At 44.8% G+C, this 17,907-nt stretch overlaps 1 protein-coding gene and 1 pseudogene across 1 annotated transcript in view; both read left to right on the forward strand.

Moving 5' to 3' along the window:
* The window catches only part of LOC142210374 (uncharacterized), a 437,305-nt gene that overhangs the window by 399,493 nt on the left and 19,905 nt on the right, over positions 1–17,907 (forward strand). The window lies entirely within an intron of this gene.
* The window catches only part of LOC142209083 (uncharacterized), a 29,900-nt pseudogene continuing 18,502 nt past the window's right edge, over positions 6,510–17,907 (forward strand).

Here is a 17,907-nt window from a genome sequence, read left to right on the forward strand (position 1 = left end):
TCCACCGATGTGATTCTGAGCCTCCGGTAGAGCAGGAAGCCATAGGCCTCCTGCCCTACCACTCTGATATACAGTTAGGGCCAGAAATATTTGGACAGTGACACAATTTTCGCGAGTTGGGCTCTGCATGCCACCACATTGGTTTTGAAATGAAACCTCTACAACAGAATTCAAGTGCAGATTGTAACGTTTAATTTGAAGGGTTGAACAAAAATATCTGATAGAAAATGTAGGAATTGTACACATTTCTTTACAAACACTCCACATTTTAGGAGCTCAAAAGTAATTGGACAAATAAACATAACCCAAACAAAATATTTTTTTTTTCAATATTTTGTTGCGAATCCTTTGGAGGCAATCACTGCCTTAAGTCTGGAACCCATGGACATCACCAAACGCTGGTTTCCTCCTTCTTAATGCTTTGCCAGGCCTTTACAGCCACAGCCTTCAGGTCTTGCTTGTTTGTGGGTCTTTCCGCCTTAAGTCTGGATTTGAGCTAGTGAAATGCATGCTCAATTGGGTTAAGATCTGGTGATTGACTTGGCCATTGCAGAATGTTCCACTTTTTTGCACTCATGAACTCCTGGGTAGCTTTGGCTGTATGCTTGGGGTCATTGTCCATCTGTACTATGAAGCGCCGTCCAATCAACTTGGCAGCATTTGGCTGAATCTGGGCTGAAAGTATATCCCGGTACACTTCAGAATTCATCCGGCTACTCTTGTCTGCTGTTATGTCATCAATAAACACAAGTGACCCAGTGCCATTGAAAGTCATGCATGCCCATGCCATCACGTTGCCTTCACCATGTTTTACAGAGGATGTGGTGTGCCTTGGATCATGTGCCGTTCCCTTTCTTCTCCAAACTTTTTTCTTCCCATCATTCTGGTATAGGTTGATCTTTGTCTCATCTGTCCATAGAATACTTTTCCAGAACGGAGCTGGCTTCTTGAGGTGTTTTTCAGCAAATTTAACTCTGGCCTGTCTATTTTTGGAATTGATGAATGGTTTGCATCTAGATGTGAACCCTTTGTATTTACTTTCATGGAGTCTTCTCTTTACTGTTGACTTAGAGACAGATACACCTACTTCACTGAGAGTGTTCTGGACTTCAGTTGATGTTGTGAACGGGTTCTTCTTGACCAAAGAAAGTATGCGGCGATCATCCACCACTGTTGTCATCCGTGGACGCCCAGGCCTTTTTGAGTTCCCAAGCTCACCAGTCAATTCCTTTTTTCTTAGAATGTACCCGACTGTTAATTTTGCTACTCCAAGCATGTCTGCTATCTCTCTGATGGATTTTTTCTTTTTTTTCAGCCTCAGGATGTTCTGCTTCACCTCAATTGAGAGTTCCTTTGACCGCATGTTGTCTGGTCACAGCAACAGCTTCCAAATGCAAAACCACACACCTAGAATCAACCCCAGACCTTTTAACTACTTCATTGATTACAGGTTTACGAGGGAGACGCCTTCAGAGTTAATTGCAGCCCTTAGAGTCCATTGTCCAATTACTTTTGGTCCCTTGAAAAAGAGGAGGCTATGCATTACAGAGCTATGATTCCTAAACCCTTTCTCCGATTTGGATGTGGAAACTCTCATATTGCAGCTGGGAGTGTGCACTTTCAGCCCATATTATATATATAATTGTATTTCTGAACATGTTTTAGTAAACAGCTAAAATAACAAAACTTGTGTCACTGTCCAAATATTTCTGGCCCTAACTGTATAGGTTAAAAGTACCCTGCGGTCTACAAGGTGCGAGGAAAACAGACAAGTTACGTGTCCTGGTGCAGGTGGTGGAATAATCACTGCCTTGTGTCCCCCGTGTCGGGTCACTCATGTCCTCTCAGAACTCCCAGTACCTTGTATGTGGCTCACAATCTGGAAGAAGAAGCAGCGTCACCGCGGGATGGCGGAGGTGAGTATAATATTCACACATCGGGGGGTTATAATAAGGGGACATTGTGGGGGATTATATTATTGGGGGAATCAGGTTACATTACAGGAGGGTATAAAAACATGGTGGCAGCAGGTGACATTGATGGTCTTAGAGCACATTGGGGGGATTGGTTATATCATGGGGGTATCAGGGGATATTGGGGGAATATTAATACAAAGAGACACCATTTATATCAGGCTATAGTCATACTACCTTCTTTCTATCTTGAAACACTATGCTAAAAAAGCGCAATGCCACAAAAAATGTTTAACAAAAATATATCAGACTTTATTTAAATACATGTTAAAACATATATAAGAAAAGAGATAATGAGGTGGTACAACCATACAAAAAATGGAGGCCCAATTGAGATAATACTATATATTAGTAAGTAAATGACACTCTCATTGCATACATATAAGGATATATACAATATCCATAAATACAACAATATAAATGCAAATACAACATAGAATTATCATAGTACAAAAATATTAATTATCTATGGGAAGACCTCCATATAGTAAACGCACCCCAGGGACCTCCAAACAAGGACACAGGTCGCAGCATGGGCATGTTATACTGTATGGGGGAGCAATGCTGGGCTTGCTATACTGTGGGGGGACACACTGCTGGGCATATAATACTGTGGGGGGGACACACTGCTGGGCATGAAATACTGTGTGTGTGTGGGGGAGGGGGACACTGCTGGGCATGTAATACTGTGGAGGGGCACTGCTGAGCATGAAATACAGTGCACGCCACTGCCCTCCCCCTTAGATGCAGCAGTACCCCCAAAGATCTCCTGCTCCCCCTTAAATGCCAGAAACGCCCAAAGAACCCTGTCTCCCTCCATGCCAACGACTCCTATACCACCCTAAACATCAATCCAATCCCCCAGACCCTCCGGGATACAGTCCCATATAAAACATCACTCTCTTTTCAGCCTCATCCAACATGCAGTCCCGTGTAACTACATAACTCACCCCCCCAGCCTTACCAAACGTGCGGCCCCATGTAGCTAACTCATTCCCCCCTCAGCCTCATCCAATGTGCAGTCCCATGTAACTACATCACTCCCCCCTCAGCCTCATCCAACGTGCAGTCCCATGTAACATCACTCATTCCCTCAGCCTCATCCAACATGCAGCCCCATGTAACTACATCACTCCCCCCTCAGCCTCATCCAACGTGCAGTCCCATGTAACTACATCACTCCCCCCTCAGCCTCATCCAGCGTGCAGTCCCATGTAACTACATCACTCGCTTCCCTCAGCCAACGTGCAGTCCCATGTAACTACATCACTTGCTTCCCTCAGCCTCGTCGAACATGCAGTCCTATGTCACTACATCACTCTCTCCCCTCAGCCTCATCCAACGTGCAGTCCCAAGTAACTACATCAATCCTTCCCTCAGCCAACACGCAGTCCCATGTAACTACATCACTCCTTACCTCAGCCTCATCCAACGTGCAGGCCCATGTAACTACATCACTCTCTTCCCCCTCAGCCTAATCTAACGTGCAGTCCCATGTAACTACATCACTCCTTACCTCAGCCTCATCCAACGTGCAGGCCCATGTAACTACATCACTCTCTTCCCCCTCAGCCTAATCTAACGTGCAGTCCTATGTAACGACATCATTCTCTCCCCTCAGCCTCATCCAACATGCAGTCCCATCAACTACATCACTCTCTCCCCTCAGCCTGATTCAACGTGCAGTCCCATGTAACTACATCACTCTCTCCCCTCAGCCTCATCCAACATGCAGTCCCATGCAACTACATCACTCTCTCCCCTCAGCCTCATCCAACATGCAGTCCCATGTAACTACATCACTCCTTACCTCAGCCTCATTGAATGTGCAGTCCCATGTAACTACATCACTCACTCCCCTCAGCCTCATCCAACATGCCGTCTCATGTAAAACAAACCTGTCTCTCCCCTTCCATCCTCCATTACCACGCTACAATCCTCTCTGCTTTCTGTTCTCCAGCTCCATGTGCTCTGCTCCGGCTTCCTCTATACAGCACCGAGCAGTGATGGCCGAAACTCCGCCCTCCTCTGAGAGGCCACGCCCCGTCTTTTGACATCATACCTACCAGGAGCAACTCCATTCTAGTCACGACCGTGAGTTGTGCTGAAGTGTACGTGTTGGGATAAGGACGCAGTTACAGAGTGTACGGAGCAGAGCTGTGTGTGGATGATGTGTATGGTGTAGAGCTGTGTGTGTATGACGTGTACGGAGCAGAGCTGTGTGTGTATGATGTGTATGGAGCAGAGCTGTGTGTACAAATAAATGGGTTTTAAAACTGACCGCCGGCAAGCCTTCCACTCTGCAGTTTCCCCGGGGAAATAGGATGGACACAGGCGCAAGTGTGAATGCCCCTTAGTGTATCACATGTACGGAGCAGAGCTGTGTGTGTATGATGTGTATGGAGCAGAGCTGTGTGTGTATGATGTGTATGGAGCAGAGCTGTGTGTGTATGAAGTGTACGGAGCAGAGCTGTTTGTGTATGGAGCAGAACTGTGTGTGTATGATGAGAGCTCTGTGTGTATGATGTGTGCGTAGCAGAGCTGTGTGTGTATGTAGCAGAGCTGTGTATGTATGACGTGTACGGAGCAGAGCTGTGTGTGTATGACATGTATGTAGCAGAACTGTGTGTAGATGACGTGTATGTAGCAGAGCTGTGCGTGTATGATGTGTACGGAGCAGAGCTGTGTGTGTATGACATGTATGTAGCAGTGCTGTGTGTGTAAGACGTGTATGTAGCAGTATTGTGTGTATGGAGCAGAGCTGTGTGTGTATGGAGCAGAGCTGTGCATGTATGATGTGTACGGAGCAGAGCTGTGTGTGTATGATGTGTATGGAGCAGAGCTGTGTGTGTATGATGTGTACGGAGCAGAGCTGTGTGTGGATGATGTGTATGGTGTAGAGCTGTGTGTGTATGACATGTACGGAGCAGAGCTGTGTGTGTATGACATGTACGGAGCAGAGCTGTGTGTGTATGACGTGTACGGAGCAGAGCTGTGTATGTATGATGTGTATGGAGCAGAGCTGTGTGTGTATGATGTGTATGGAGCAGAGCTGTGTGTGTATGATGTGTATGGAGCAGAGCTGTGTGTGTATGGAGCAGAGCTGTGTGTGTATGATGTGTATGGAGCAGAGCTGTGTGTGTATGAAGTGTATGGAGCAGAGCTGTTTGTGTATGACGTGTATGGAGCAGAACTGTGTGTGTATGATGTGTGCGTAGCAGAGCTGTGTGTGTATGTAGCAGAGCTGTGTATGTATGACGTGTACGGAGCAGAGCTGTGTGTGTATGACATGTATGTAGCAGAACTGTGTGTAGATGACGTGTATGTAGCAGAGCTGTGCGTGTATGATGTGTACCGAGCAGAGCTGTGTGTGTATGACATGTATGTAGCAGTGCTGTGTGTGTATGGAGCAGAGCTGTGTGTGTATGGAGCAGAGCTGTGCATGTATGATGTGTACGGAGCAGAGCTGTGTGTGTATGATGTGTATGGAGCAGAGCTGTGTGTGTATGATGTGTGCATAGCAGAGCTGTGTGTGTATGATGTGTATGTAGCAGAGCTGTGTATGTATGACGTGTACGGAGCAGAGTTGTGTGTGTATGACATGTACGGAGCAGAGCTGTGTGTGTATGACGTGTATGTAGCAGAACTATTTGTGTATGGGGAAGAGTTATGTGTGTATAATAATAACTTTATATAGCGCCAACATATTCTGCAGCACTTTACAAATCAGAGGGGACATGAACAGACAGTAAAGAAATAAACATATCATACAATAGAGTGAGGGTCCTGCTCACAAGAGCTTACAATCTATGAGGAGATAGGAGGACACAGGAGGTCAGAGGGCTTGTTTGGTACAATGGTCCAGCCATGTATTAATAAATAAGGTCATATAACTGAAGCTGTATGACTGTCAACAGCCGGTATCTGGGAATATACAGGTGTGCAGGGTAACTTCTAGATGGAGGGGTCAGGATCTGAGGCGGAAGCACAGAATAGGAGAAGATGTCAGCTAAGTGTGAGGAGGTGTAAGACAATGTGATCAGGTCATGTGATGAGCCGCCTAAACAGATGTGACTTTAGGTCTGAAGCTTCTGTTGTTGGGGATTAATGTGATTGTCCGGGTAAAGCGTTCTAGAGCACTGGTGCAGCTCAAGAAAAGTCTTAGTGACGGGAGTGGGATGTTCAGATAACAGAGGATACAAGTCTAAGGTCATTGGCAGGATGGAGAGGACGCTTAGGGTGGTAGACTGTGAGGAGGGAGGAGATATAGGGGGGTGCAGCGCTATGGAGGGATTTATGGGGAGTGGGATCATTTTATATTGTATTCTGTGATGGACGAACAACCAGTGCAATGACTGACACAAGGTAGATACATCTGTATACCGATGTGACAGAAAGATGAGTCTGGGGGCCGCAGTCAGGGCAGATTGTAGAGGGAGAGTTTAGTAAGAGGAAGAACAAGTAGAAGAGAATTGTAATAGTGAAGTCGAGAGAATCAGCGACAATGAGGGGTTTATGATGTGTCCAGAGTGCGAAATGGCGGATTCTGGAGATGTTCTGGAGGTGCAGGTGACAAGAGTGAAAAAGTGTCTGAATATGTGGGGTGAAGGTGAGATCTGAGTCAAATACAACCCCCGACACTGGGCAGGCACCCTCAGTGTATTAGTAAGATCACAGACAGAAGTGGAGATATCAGGGTTAGGTTGGTTTGTAGATGGAAGTAAGGGGGTGTTCACACTACCGTCTGTGTCCGACAGGTAGTGTCTGCTCCTAGTGTCCGTTCAAAATCTGGCACGGACATTAGGAGCGGACACTAGCTGTGTCCGTGACACCTGTCATTTATTTAAATGGCGATTGGGTGCGTTCTTTTGCACTGCGTGCCCTTCCTTCACTGTCTGCATGTAAAGATGCCTACATGTCGGGTTTTTCTGTTCGCTTGAAAAGTCGGACATCTTTACATGCGGACAGTGAAGGAAGGGCACGGAGTACAAAAGAACGCACCCGATCGCCATTTAAATAAATGACAGGTGTCACGGACACAGCTAGTGTCCGCTCCTAATGTCCGTGCCAGATTTTGAACGGACACTAGGAGCAGACACTACCTGTCGGACACAGACGGTAGTGTGAACGCCCCCTTACACAACAAGTTCAGTTTTTGAAAGATTCAGTTTCAGATAAAGAGAAGACCTGAGGTGAGAGGCAGCAGAGAGACAGTCACTGGTGTTCTGTAGTAGTGCAGGGGTGATGTCACAGGATGAGGTATATAGCTGGGGGTCATCGACATAAAGATGGTACCGAAAGCCAAATCTGCTGATGGTTTGTCCAATAGGGGCTGTGTAGAGAGAAGAGGAGGGCACCAAGTCCTGAGGATCCCCAACAGCAAGGGGCAGAGGAGAAGAAATAGCACCAACAAATGATACACTAAGGGGCATTCACACTTGCGCCTGTGTCCATCCTATTTCCCCGGGGAAACTGCAGAGTGGAAGGCTTGCCGGCGGTCAGTTTTAAAACCCATTTATTTGTACACACAGCTCTGCTCCATACACATCATACACAGACAGCTCAGCTGTGCTACATACACATCACACACACACAGCTCTGCTCCATACACATCATACACACACAGCTCTGCTACATACACATCATACACGCACAGCTCTGCTGCATACACATCATACACACACAGCTCTGCTCCATACACGTCATACACACACAGCTCTGCTCCATACACGTCATACACACACAGCTCTGCTCCGTACACATCATACACACATAGCCACATCATACAGAGACAGTTGTGCTACATACACGTCATACACACACAGCTCTGCTTCATCCACACTGTAACTACTGTACATCCTGTTCCTGGCACGTACACTTCAGCTCATCTAGCACTGACCACAACCAGTCCTGTATACACTAAGCACGTAACCCGGTAACACCACAACATGTGATCACTTGACTCCTCCTACATGTGACTGATCACATGACTGCAACATCATCACAGGTCCTGTAGCCCCAGTACAATGTAGTATACAGCTGTACAGGTGGAGGTACGTGTATATACATATATGTATATATCTATACGTGTAGAGTCACCGTCATTGTCTGTTAATTTGACACGTACCATTAACCCCTTCATTACGGGAGGTTTTACCTCCCCCCCCCCCATCCTTCATTAATCAAGTCTGTTTCGTCAGTCTTGCACTGTCGTATTTCCAGAGCGAGAACTTTTTGGGTCTTGTTGCCTATGAGGGAAATTCTTAAAAGGAATCTGTCAGGGCGATTTGGGCCCCTAAACCAACTGCAGGTCCTTATGGTCTGGGGGTTCAGTGTCCCAAATCGCCCCATAATAAAGCCATTTGTGCCCGCAATAAAAATAAAAAACCTCTATACTCCTCACACTGGTGCAGTTTTCCTTGTCTTCAGTGCGCACACTCATGTATGGAGCTTAGTGTCCCAAATTGATCTGACAGGTTCCCTTTAATTCCATTCAGTATTCTGTGTAAATCTAGATCATTGTGATCGTGTCATCGCCTTGTAGAACACTTTTGTTGTGGCAGAAATATTTTTTGTAATGCACAATGTCTTGTAAGATTTGGTGTTCCCCGTATGGGATAAAGAACGCTATTTTTGGATAGTGGGGACTTATACGTGCATGGGGTTACCTAATAATAATAATACATTTTATTTATATAGCACCAACATATTCCGCAGCGCTGTACAATTTGTAGGGTTAAAATACAGACAAAAATATACATTACAAAGAAAGTCTTTTCACACAATGGGACTGAGGGCCCTGCTCGCAAGAGCTTACAATCTATGAGGTAGAGGGGGTGACACGAGGTAGCAGGGGTGGCATCGGAGGTAGCATTGCTTATACAATAGTCAGACAATTATGTAATAGAGGTGACTGTCATTACACAAACATAAAACTGTATGAACCGTCCCCAGTCATGTCCTTTAACATGTGGATGGTGCCTGGACATATAAAGTTAGCCTGAAACGGCACCATATCATGTAGGGTAATGTGGGAGCTGGAACAGAGAAGGGTTAATTTTAGGGATTCTAATTACGGTACGGAAGGGTTTAGGTATTGTGATAGGCTTGTCTGATAAGATGTGTCTTTAGTTTGTGCTTGAAGCTGTAGAAATTGGGAGTTAATCTGATTGTTTGGGATAGAGCATTCCAGAGAAGTGGTGCAGCTCGGGAGAAGTCTTGTATACGAGCGTGGGAGGATGTAAGTGTTAGGTCATTGAGTGAGTGGAGAGTATGGGAGGAAATGTATGGAGGTGCGGCATTATGGAGAGCCTTGTAGATGAGGGTGATAAGATTATATTGTATTCTGTAATGAATAGGCAGCCAATGTAGCGACTGGCACAGACCAGAGGCATCACTGTAGCGTCTAGCCTGATAGATGAGCCTGGCCGCTGCATTCAGAATAGATTGTAGAGGGGAGAGTTTAGTGAGGGGAAGACCGATTAGTAAGGAGTTACAGTAGTCAAGGAGAGAATGAATCAGAGAGACAATAAGTGTCTTTAATGTATCTCTGCTAACATGTTTGGGTTTTTTTTTACTTTGTTTTTTCTTCTTACCGAAATGGGACTTGAACCAGTGATCACCCATCCCGAGTGTAATGTACTACAATACATTGTATTTCAGCACAAAGATTCACATGGGTTCCTTATGTGTTATACGAAGTGGCAGTCAAAAAGCCTTTGCTCAGACTCCTCGCTACCAATTTTTATGGTGGAGGATCCAAGGGATGACAGGGTGGGGTGATCTTGCCTCTGGATCCTGTGATCATTATTGATCTGCCAGAGTTGGAAGACATCCAGAAGTAATGCTGCAGGAATAGCACCTTTGTCTGCAGCATTATAGCATCAGACTATTATGGCGCTACAGTGCAACGTAATGGTATGGCGCAGAGCAGGAAGGGGTTAAAAAGGGTGTGGCCTAAATAATTGCCATTAATCGTAATCAAGGTAAGATGCCCGATTAATCACAAATTTGATTTAGTTCATTTTCAAGTTATTGGAACGTTATTGGCATCACCGCTGTTCCCCATGGTGGGCTCTAATAGTACAGAACACCTTAAAAAATACTTTGACTTCAAACCAAACATGGTGGAAATGTCCTGAAAAGCCATTCATCTCATGTGCCAAATATACAAAGACCGAACATATAAGATCTACATTATATTATCTGCAGTAATGGTATTGTTTTTACATTTCAGTTCACTTCCTCTTTGTGGACATCCTTGACATTTAAGACATTTCCTGGTTGACCCCTCAGTGATGAAGAAAGACAAAGACAAGATGGTGGAAAGTATTTTAAATCTCACCCTGGAGATCCTGCACCAGCTTACAGGAGAGGTGAGAGATTCTGATGATGTCACATTACATCATTCTTATCTATAGTAATAACAGATGCTATGACTGGAGAGGCATACCTCCCAACTTTTGAAGAACTGAAAGAGGGACAAAATGTGCGCGCCGCAGAAAATTTAGCCCCGCCCACTTTTGTGTTGACTCCGCCCACTCGTTAATTTTTCATGTGCCCACACACAGTATAATCCACCTACAGTCACCTGTAAATTATATGCCCCCCTCTATCTCTCCCCCAGTTTCATATACACCCTTCATCTGCCCCAGTTTCATGTCCCCCTTCCATCTCTGCCCCCAGATTCATGTCCCCTCCATCTCTGCCCCCAGATTCATGTCCCCTCCATCTCTGCCCCCAGATTCATGTCCCCCCATCTCTGCCCCCAGATTCATGTCCCCACATCTCTGGCCCCAGTGTCATGCCGTCCTCTCCATCTCTGCCCCCAGTGTCATGCCGTCCTCTCCATCTCTGCCCCCAGTGTCATGCCGTCCCCTCCTTCATCTGCCCCCAGTGTCATGCCATCCTCTCCATCTCTGCCCCCATTGTCATGCCGTCCTCTCCATCTCTTCCCCCAGTGTCATGCCGTCCCCTCCTTCATCTGCCCCCAGTGTCATGCTGTCCTCTCCATCTCTGCCCCCAGTGTCATGCCGTCCTCGCCATCTCTGTCCCCAGTGTCATGCCGTCCTCTCCTTCATCTGCCCCCAGTTTCACGTTCCACCTCCACATTAAACTTACCTTCTCCTCTCTCTGCGCGCCTCTCTCGCTGACACATATGCGGCTGAAGCGAGGAGCTGACCTGTGTCAGCTCCTCGCTTCGCCGCTGCCGCCGGTCTCGCTGACACATATGCGGCTGAAGTCAGCTCCTTGCTTCAGCCGCATATGTGTTCAACTCAGATCTGAGTTGAAATCGGGACATACCTCCCTCCAACCGGGACCGCGGGACGTGTCACCCAAATCGTGACTGTCCCGCAGAAATCGGGACGGTTGGGAGGTATGGAGAAGTGAGGGACTCTGGGAATGGGTGGAGTGATATTTATTAATGTGTCTCTCCATAAACAGGATTACACAGTAGTGAAGAAGACCTCTAGTGGGCACTGTCAGGCTTCTGTATCTGAAGGATGGGGGAGAACCCTGAGCCCAATCCCGGGGCCTCCACCTCACTTCCTGATACATGAGGAGATCAATGGACAGAAGATCCTAGAACTCACCAACAAGATCATTGAGCTGCTGACTGGAGAGGTGACACTGCTGGGAATGCTGGGACATTATACAGGAGCGCTATGAAGGGATCTGCTGATGACTGTATCATTGTGTTGTCAGGTTCCTATAAGGTGTCAGGATGTCACTGTCTATTTCTCCATGGAGGAGTGGGAGTATTTAGAAGGACACAAAGATGTGTACAAGGAGGTGATGATGGAGGATCAGCAGCCCCTCACATCAGCAGGTAATAGACATGACTAAATACGCACGGCCTCTCATTATCTGTATGGAAAGAATGAATTCAGTCCCTGTATGTTTCCTCCAGTTCCATCCAGTAAGAGAACATCACCGGAGAGATGTCCCAGTCCTCTTCTACCACAGGACTGTAAGGAAGAAAATGTCCTCCAGGATGATCAGGTAGATGGAGATAAGATGACATAAGATCTTCCTCTGCCCTGTAGAAGGGCTGTGAAGGTCTCATGGTCAGTCTGGTTTTATCCCACAGTATTAGATGTTTTCTATTTGTGTAATGAGAAAGGTGGAGATGGCAGGATAAAGCTGACCATAGACATGACATGTTGTCTGGATCTTCTCACAGTTTTCTGGCTATGGAGACTGCTGGTTGGATTAAGGAACCAACATGGTGGATTTATCCAGGAGGCCTGCAGCTATTTGGTCAGATAACTCCTGCTGTCACTTTTGGTGGTCATGATAATGAATGATCTTTTCTTCTCCTATAAAACATCCCACATGACTTCTCCATCCATCTGGTGACTTTACAATATTTGTTTCACAGTTTCTATATCTGGGTGAAGATTTGAATATTATCAAGGTTCCCGAGACGTATGGGAGGGGTGATGAGGAGTGTAAGGAGGACATTCCTACAGGTGACCGCCTAGGTGAGTAGTCACCACTAGAGATGAGAGAGTAGTATTCGATTGAATAGTCGAATATTGAGGTCTACTCGAATCGAATTTTGAATTTTCAAATATTTCACTACACTACTAATCTCTACTGTATCCGTTTTTTTAATGCTTACATTGTCCTAGTTCCTGTCCCACCTCCCCTGCATAGTTATTGGTGTAAAAAAAAGCGCCAGGGAAGGTGGGAGGGGAATCAAATTTTTACTGCGTTTACCAAATGGTATTCGACCGAGTACGAGTATTTCGAATACCGTAGTATTCGATCGTTACCTACTTGATCGAATAGTACTCGCTCATCTCTAGTCACCACTAAACAGGGGCCTGTCCACATTATATTTATAGTATCTGTTAAGTTTTTTTGCAAATTGATTCATAGATTTTGAATGTAATCTTCGACTGTGTTAACTAGAGTTAGTTTGTTTTTTCCATTTGTGAAGTTTATATCCGGATCTGTTCCTTTAACTCAGACCTGGGCAATGTGCGGCCCGCGGGCCACATCCGGCCCTCTGACTGCTTCTATTCGGCCCTCATAGCTAGTGGAAGTTTGTTCAACGACCTGTGATTATGTCATCACAGCCTATCACCAGGATAGGCTATGACTTGTTAGTGGGCGGAGCCACACGGGACTCTGTGCTTCCTGCAAGCTGCCGGCAATGGAGGCTGCTGGATGATAAAGAGAGAAGAGATGGCATGTGTGATTAAGTGTGTGTGTGTGGGGGGAAAACTAGGGGCAGATGTAGGGGGGGCAGTTGAACTGAATGCACATGGAGAGGGGACATTAAACTGGGGCAGCTGGAGGAGGATATTAAACCATGGGGGGTGGCAGGAGGGGAACATGTCTGCCTCTAGTTGCCCCCAGTTTAATGTCCCCCTCCAGCTGCCCCAGTTTAATGTCCCCTCTAGTTTCTGCTAGTTTATACTGGGGCACCAGGAGAGGGACTTAATATTGTGGGACATTTGGAGGGAACGTTATAATGTGGGGGTGTTATAATGTTAGGGTGACTGTAGGAGGATTTTACTTTGTAGGGCACATGGGAAAAATGATTGAGAATGGGCGGAGTCAGTGGGGAAGTGGGTGGAGCTAAATTTGCGACGGCGCACATGGCCCTCTAAAACCGTTACAATTTCTCATGTGGCCCCATGGGAAAATGAATTGCCCACCCCTGCTTTAACTGGACTGACAGAAATTATGGCTACGTGTATATGGCTACCTCTGTTACAGGTTACTATAGATGATGGATAAAATAACTCTTCTGCATGGTTTAGTTCACACAGGTAAAACAAGTCACTGTATAAAATACCAATAGAAAAACTCACTGCAGTCTGCTAGCATTTGCCCCAATATAATGGATGCCCCCTGATTGGTGTGAAGGTAATTGAAAAGCGGAAATCCCGATAAGCCGCTCCTCCTAATAGTGATGTAAATTTTTCATGAACCAGTGTTCAATAGGCTCCCAGCCATCATGACAACCGATCACCTCCCTCCAATGGTGATCGGGAAAAGATGGCAGCTCCCACTGGAACAAAACAATTTTGTGGGGGTTTTTTTATCATTAACAAGGGAAAAAAAATATGTTTTTTTTTTTTTTTTTAAAGGGGTTGGCCACTTTCAGACCAATATTGACAAACAAATGTACAATAAAAAATATACAATTTCCCAATATACTTTTTGTATCAATTCCTCACGGTTTTCTAGATTTCAGCTTGCTGTCATTCATTCTGTTACTTCTAGAGGATAAAAGTCTGACCATGGTCATGGGATTTACGGTCCATGGTCATGGGATTTACGGTCCATGGTCATGGGATTTACGGTCCATGATCATGTGATGAGCACACAGGTGCACAGCTGATTACCAGGCAGCTGTCTGATTATTGTGCTGTTACTATAATGAGCGGCACCAGTGTGCTCATCACATGACTATGGGCCGTAAATCACATGACTATGGGCCCTATATCACATGACCATGGGCAGAGTTTTATCCTCTGGAAGTAACAGAATGAATGACAGCAAGCCGAAATCTAGAAAACCGAGAGGAATTGATACAGAAAGTATAGTGGAAAATTGTATATTTTTTTCATTGTACATTTGTTTGTCAGTATTGGTCTGAAAGTGGCCAACCCCTTTAAAACAACTTAAATGGGTTGTCCAGGCTAAACTTCTAAAAAAAATTTTAAAAAAAATATTCACCTGTCCCCGTTGCTGCATTGTTGTCCCACTCCTCTTAGTTTGTTTGCTTTCCTGTCTCTCTTCCGGCTTTATTCTGAAGCCAGTGGTTAGCCTCACTGGGCCTCACGAAGAGGACCCGTGATGTCACAGGTTGTGACATTCAGGCCCTCCGCTGATAGGCCTCAGCACCACACCAGAAGATACCACGGGAGCAGAAGAACCGGGAGGCGCAGGTAGACACTGGAGCAACATGGACAGGTGAGCATACATTTTCTTTATTTTTTTTTTTTACTGCCCCCAGCTTATTTAAACTTTAAAAGGGTTGTCCATTTTTAGCTGGACAACCCCTTTAAGTGTTGAAGTTGGCTGTTTAAGAGGTGAAATGACATGTTTTCTGATTGATAATAAGGGGTGATATTATTAATAAAAGACAATGGGGTCATCTGAATGACAACGAATTTCATTTGTAATGCGACTTCTCCATGGAGGCTGAAAGCACAGGGAGTGTTGTGAAGTAGGGGACTTAGTGGCTGCTGTACAGGCGCTCGACACCTACAAGGGTCAGCCGTTTTGTGGGAATCCCATTTATCTGTCAGTATATTTTTGGCATAAGGCAGGAAACCTGTGTTTCACGCAAACTCAGGGAGAACATACAAACTCCTTGGTACCCTTGGTTGAATTTGAACCCAGGACTCCAGTAAAGCAATTCTAAAATACAAACTACTGAGCAACGGAGTGGGAGTACACCTGTTTGACACTAAAAAAGCATTTCGGGCTTCCTAGCATCTCACACATGTAACATCAACAATGCCGGGATATCTTTCCCTTCATTTCGCCTTCCAAACACAGCTTCGTCCCACCCACTTTTCTTTTGGGGAACATGATTTTGTCCAACTTCAATTTCCTTTACCTGGACTTTTCCATTCAAATGACTCAAGATATCATCTGTAGAAGCGCCAATCTTTCTCTCCCTGCAGACTGTAAGCTGCTCGTGTTCCCCTGCACCCTATTTAAAGTGAATGCTACAAATATATGCAGTTCTGCAGTGATACATGATACATGTCGATATATTATTTTACTTTACTTTACTTTACTTTTGGTAGAGTTGGAAGGGACCTCAAGGGCCATCGGGTCCAACCCCCTGCGAGTGCAGGTTTTCCTAAATCATCACAGCTATATGTTTATCCAGATTCCGCTTGAAGATTTCCATTGATGGAGCGCCCACCACCTCCCGTGGCAGTCTATTCCACTCTCTCACTACCCTCACTGTCAGAAAGTTTTTCCTAATGTCTAATCTGTATCTCTTTCCCTTTAGTTTCATCCCATTGCTTCTTGTACTTCCTTGTGCTAATGAGGATAGGGTAGATCCCTCTGCACTGTGACTACCTTTTTAAATTTTAAATAATCATTACTTTTCTTCTTGGCAGATGACTGTACCTGGAGCTCAGATGGACATCTCATATCTTCAGATTATCAAGCAGATGATAGTGGTATCACACAAGATACATATGAGGAACATGTCATTATCCCAGATATACCCTCAGCCCTTCGCAGCAAAGATCCATCATCTGATCCTTCTATACAGGTCCGATCTTCTGATCCGTCACAAACTGAGAAGAAAGATAAAAGCCACAAAAGGAATGCTGTACAACAAAGAAGTGACACAGAGGAGACGCTGTATTCATGTTCTGAATGTGGGAAATATTTTACAGCTCACACAAATCTTGTTAAGCATAAGAGACGTCACAGAGGCGAGAAACCATATTCATGTTCAGACTGTGGGAAATGTTTTAACCAGAAAGCAGGGCTTGTAAAACATCAGAGAATTCACACAGGAGAGAAGCCCTTTTCATGTTCGAAATGTGAGAAATGTTATGGTGATAAAGCAAGTCTTGCTAGACATGAGAGAATTCACACAGGAGAAATGCCATTTGCATGTTCAGAATGTGGGAAATGTTTTTATCAGAAATCAGATCTTGTTAAACATCAAAGAATTCACACAGGAGAGAAGCCATTTCCATGTTCAGAATGTGGGAAACTTTGTAGAGATAGATCAGCTCTAACTAGACATCAGAGAATTCACACAGGGGAAAAGACCTTTTTGTGCCCAGAATGTGGGAAATGTTTTCACCAGAAATCAGAGCTTGTCACTCATCAGAGACTTCACACGGGAGAGAAGCCATATTCATGTTCAGAATGTGGAAAATGTTATAGCAATAATTCAATTTTAGTTAAGCATCAGAAAATTCACACGGGGGAAAAACCATTTACATGTTCAGAATGTGGGAAATGTTTCAACCAAAAATCAGATCTTATTAGACATCTGAGAATACACACTGGAGAGAAGCCATATTCATGTTCAGAGTGTGGGAAATGTTTTACCCACAAATCACATCTTCTTAAACATCAAAAAACTCACACAGAGAAGTTGCAATTTTCTTTTTTCAAAGCTTGTTATATTAACCAATAATAGAGCGCTGGTTTACTCTACTTACGCTTTATACCGCCCTCCTGCCAGCACTGCAGTCAACCTTACATGATGTATTGACTTATCTGTGCTGTTTTAATGGGGAAAAGATTTATAAACTAATTTTTTGATGCGGCAGGTTCTGTTCCTCATCAAACTGTTAGAACCCTACAGAACAGGGAATTGCCCTGTGGGTGTCCTAGTTGGGAGATTGCCCTCTATTTAACTTTTGTTCTACCTTTGTCTCGAACCCAGGAGGTTCTGTATGAGAGGCCTGTGCTGTAAATGCTGTTGTAAATGAGAGGATTTTCTATGACTAAAAACCTCAATAGGGTTTTTCTTTAAACATAGTGTACTTATTTAGCGCCATCATATTCCAAAGCGCTTTATAGTTAGTCGATACTGTCCCATATTGGGCTCACAATCTAAATTTCCAATTGGTACGTTTTTAGGGTGTGGGAGGAAACCCATACAAAAAATGGGGAGATTATAGAAACTCCCTGCAGATGTCCTTGACTAGACTTCATCTCTGCAAGACAGCAGTACTAACCACTGAGCCACCATGTGTACTGTTCCATAGAAAGATTTTTCTATTTGCCTGTACATTACGTGTATATATAAATTATAAAGCTTTAACATGGCAAATAAATGACATTAAAATTCTTTTAATAATACACTTTATTAAGGGGCACTTTTAGATTTGCTGTCCGCTGTGTGTTATTGAAATCCTCCTACATAGGATATTTTGTGTAAGTTCTTCTGGGTAAAAGAGAAACTCATTTTTGAGTAGAT

Source organism: Leptodactylus fuscus, chromosome 6 (genome assembly GCF_031893055.1).
Source record: "Leptodactylus fuscus isolate aLepFus1 chromosome 6, aLepFus1.hap2, whole genome shotgun sequence".
NCBI classification, from domain to species: Eukaryota; Metazoa; Chordata; class Amphibia; order Anura; family Leptodactylidae; genus Leptodactylus; species Leptodactylus fuscus.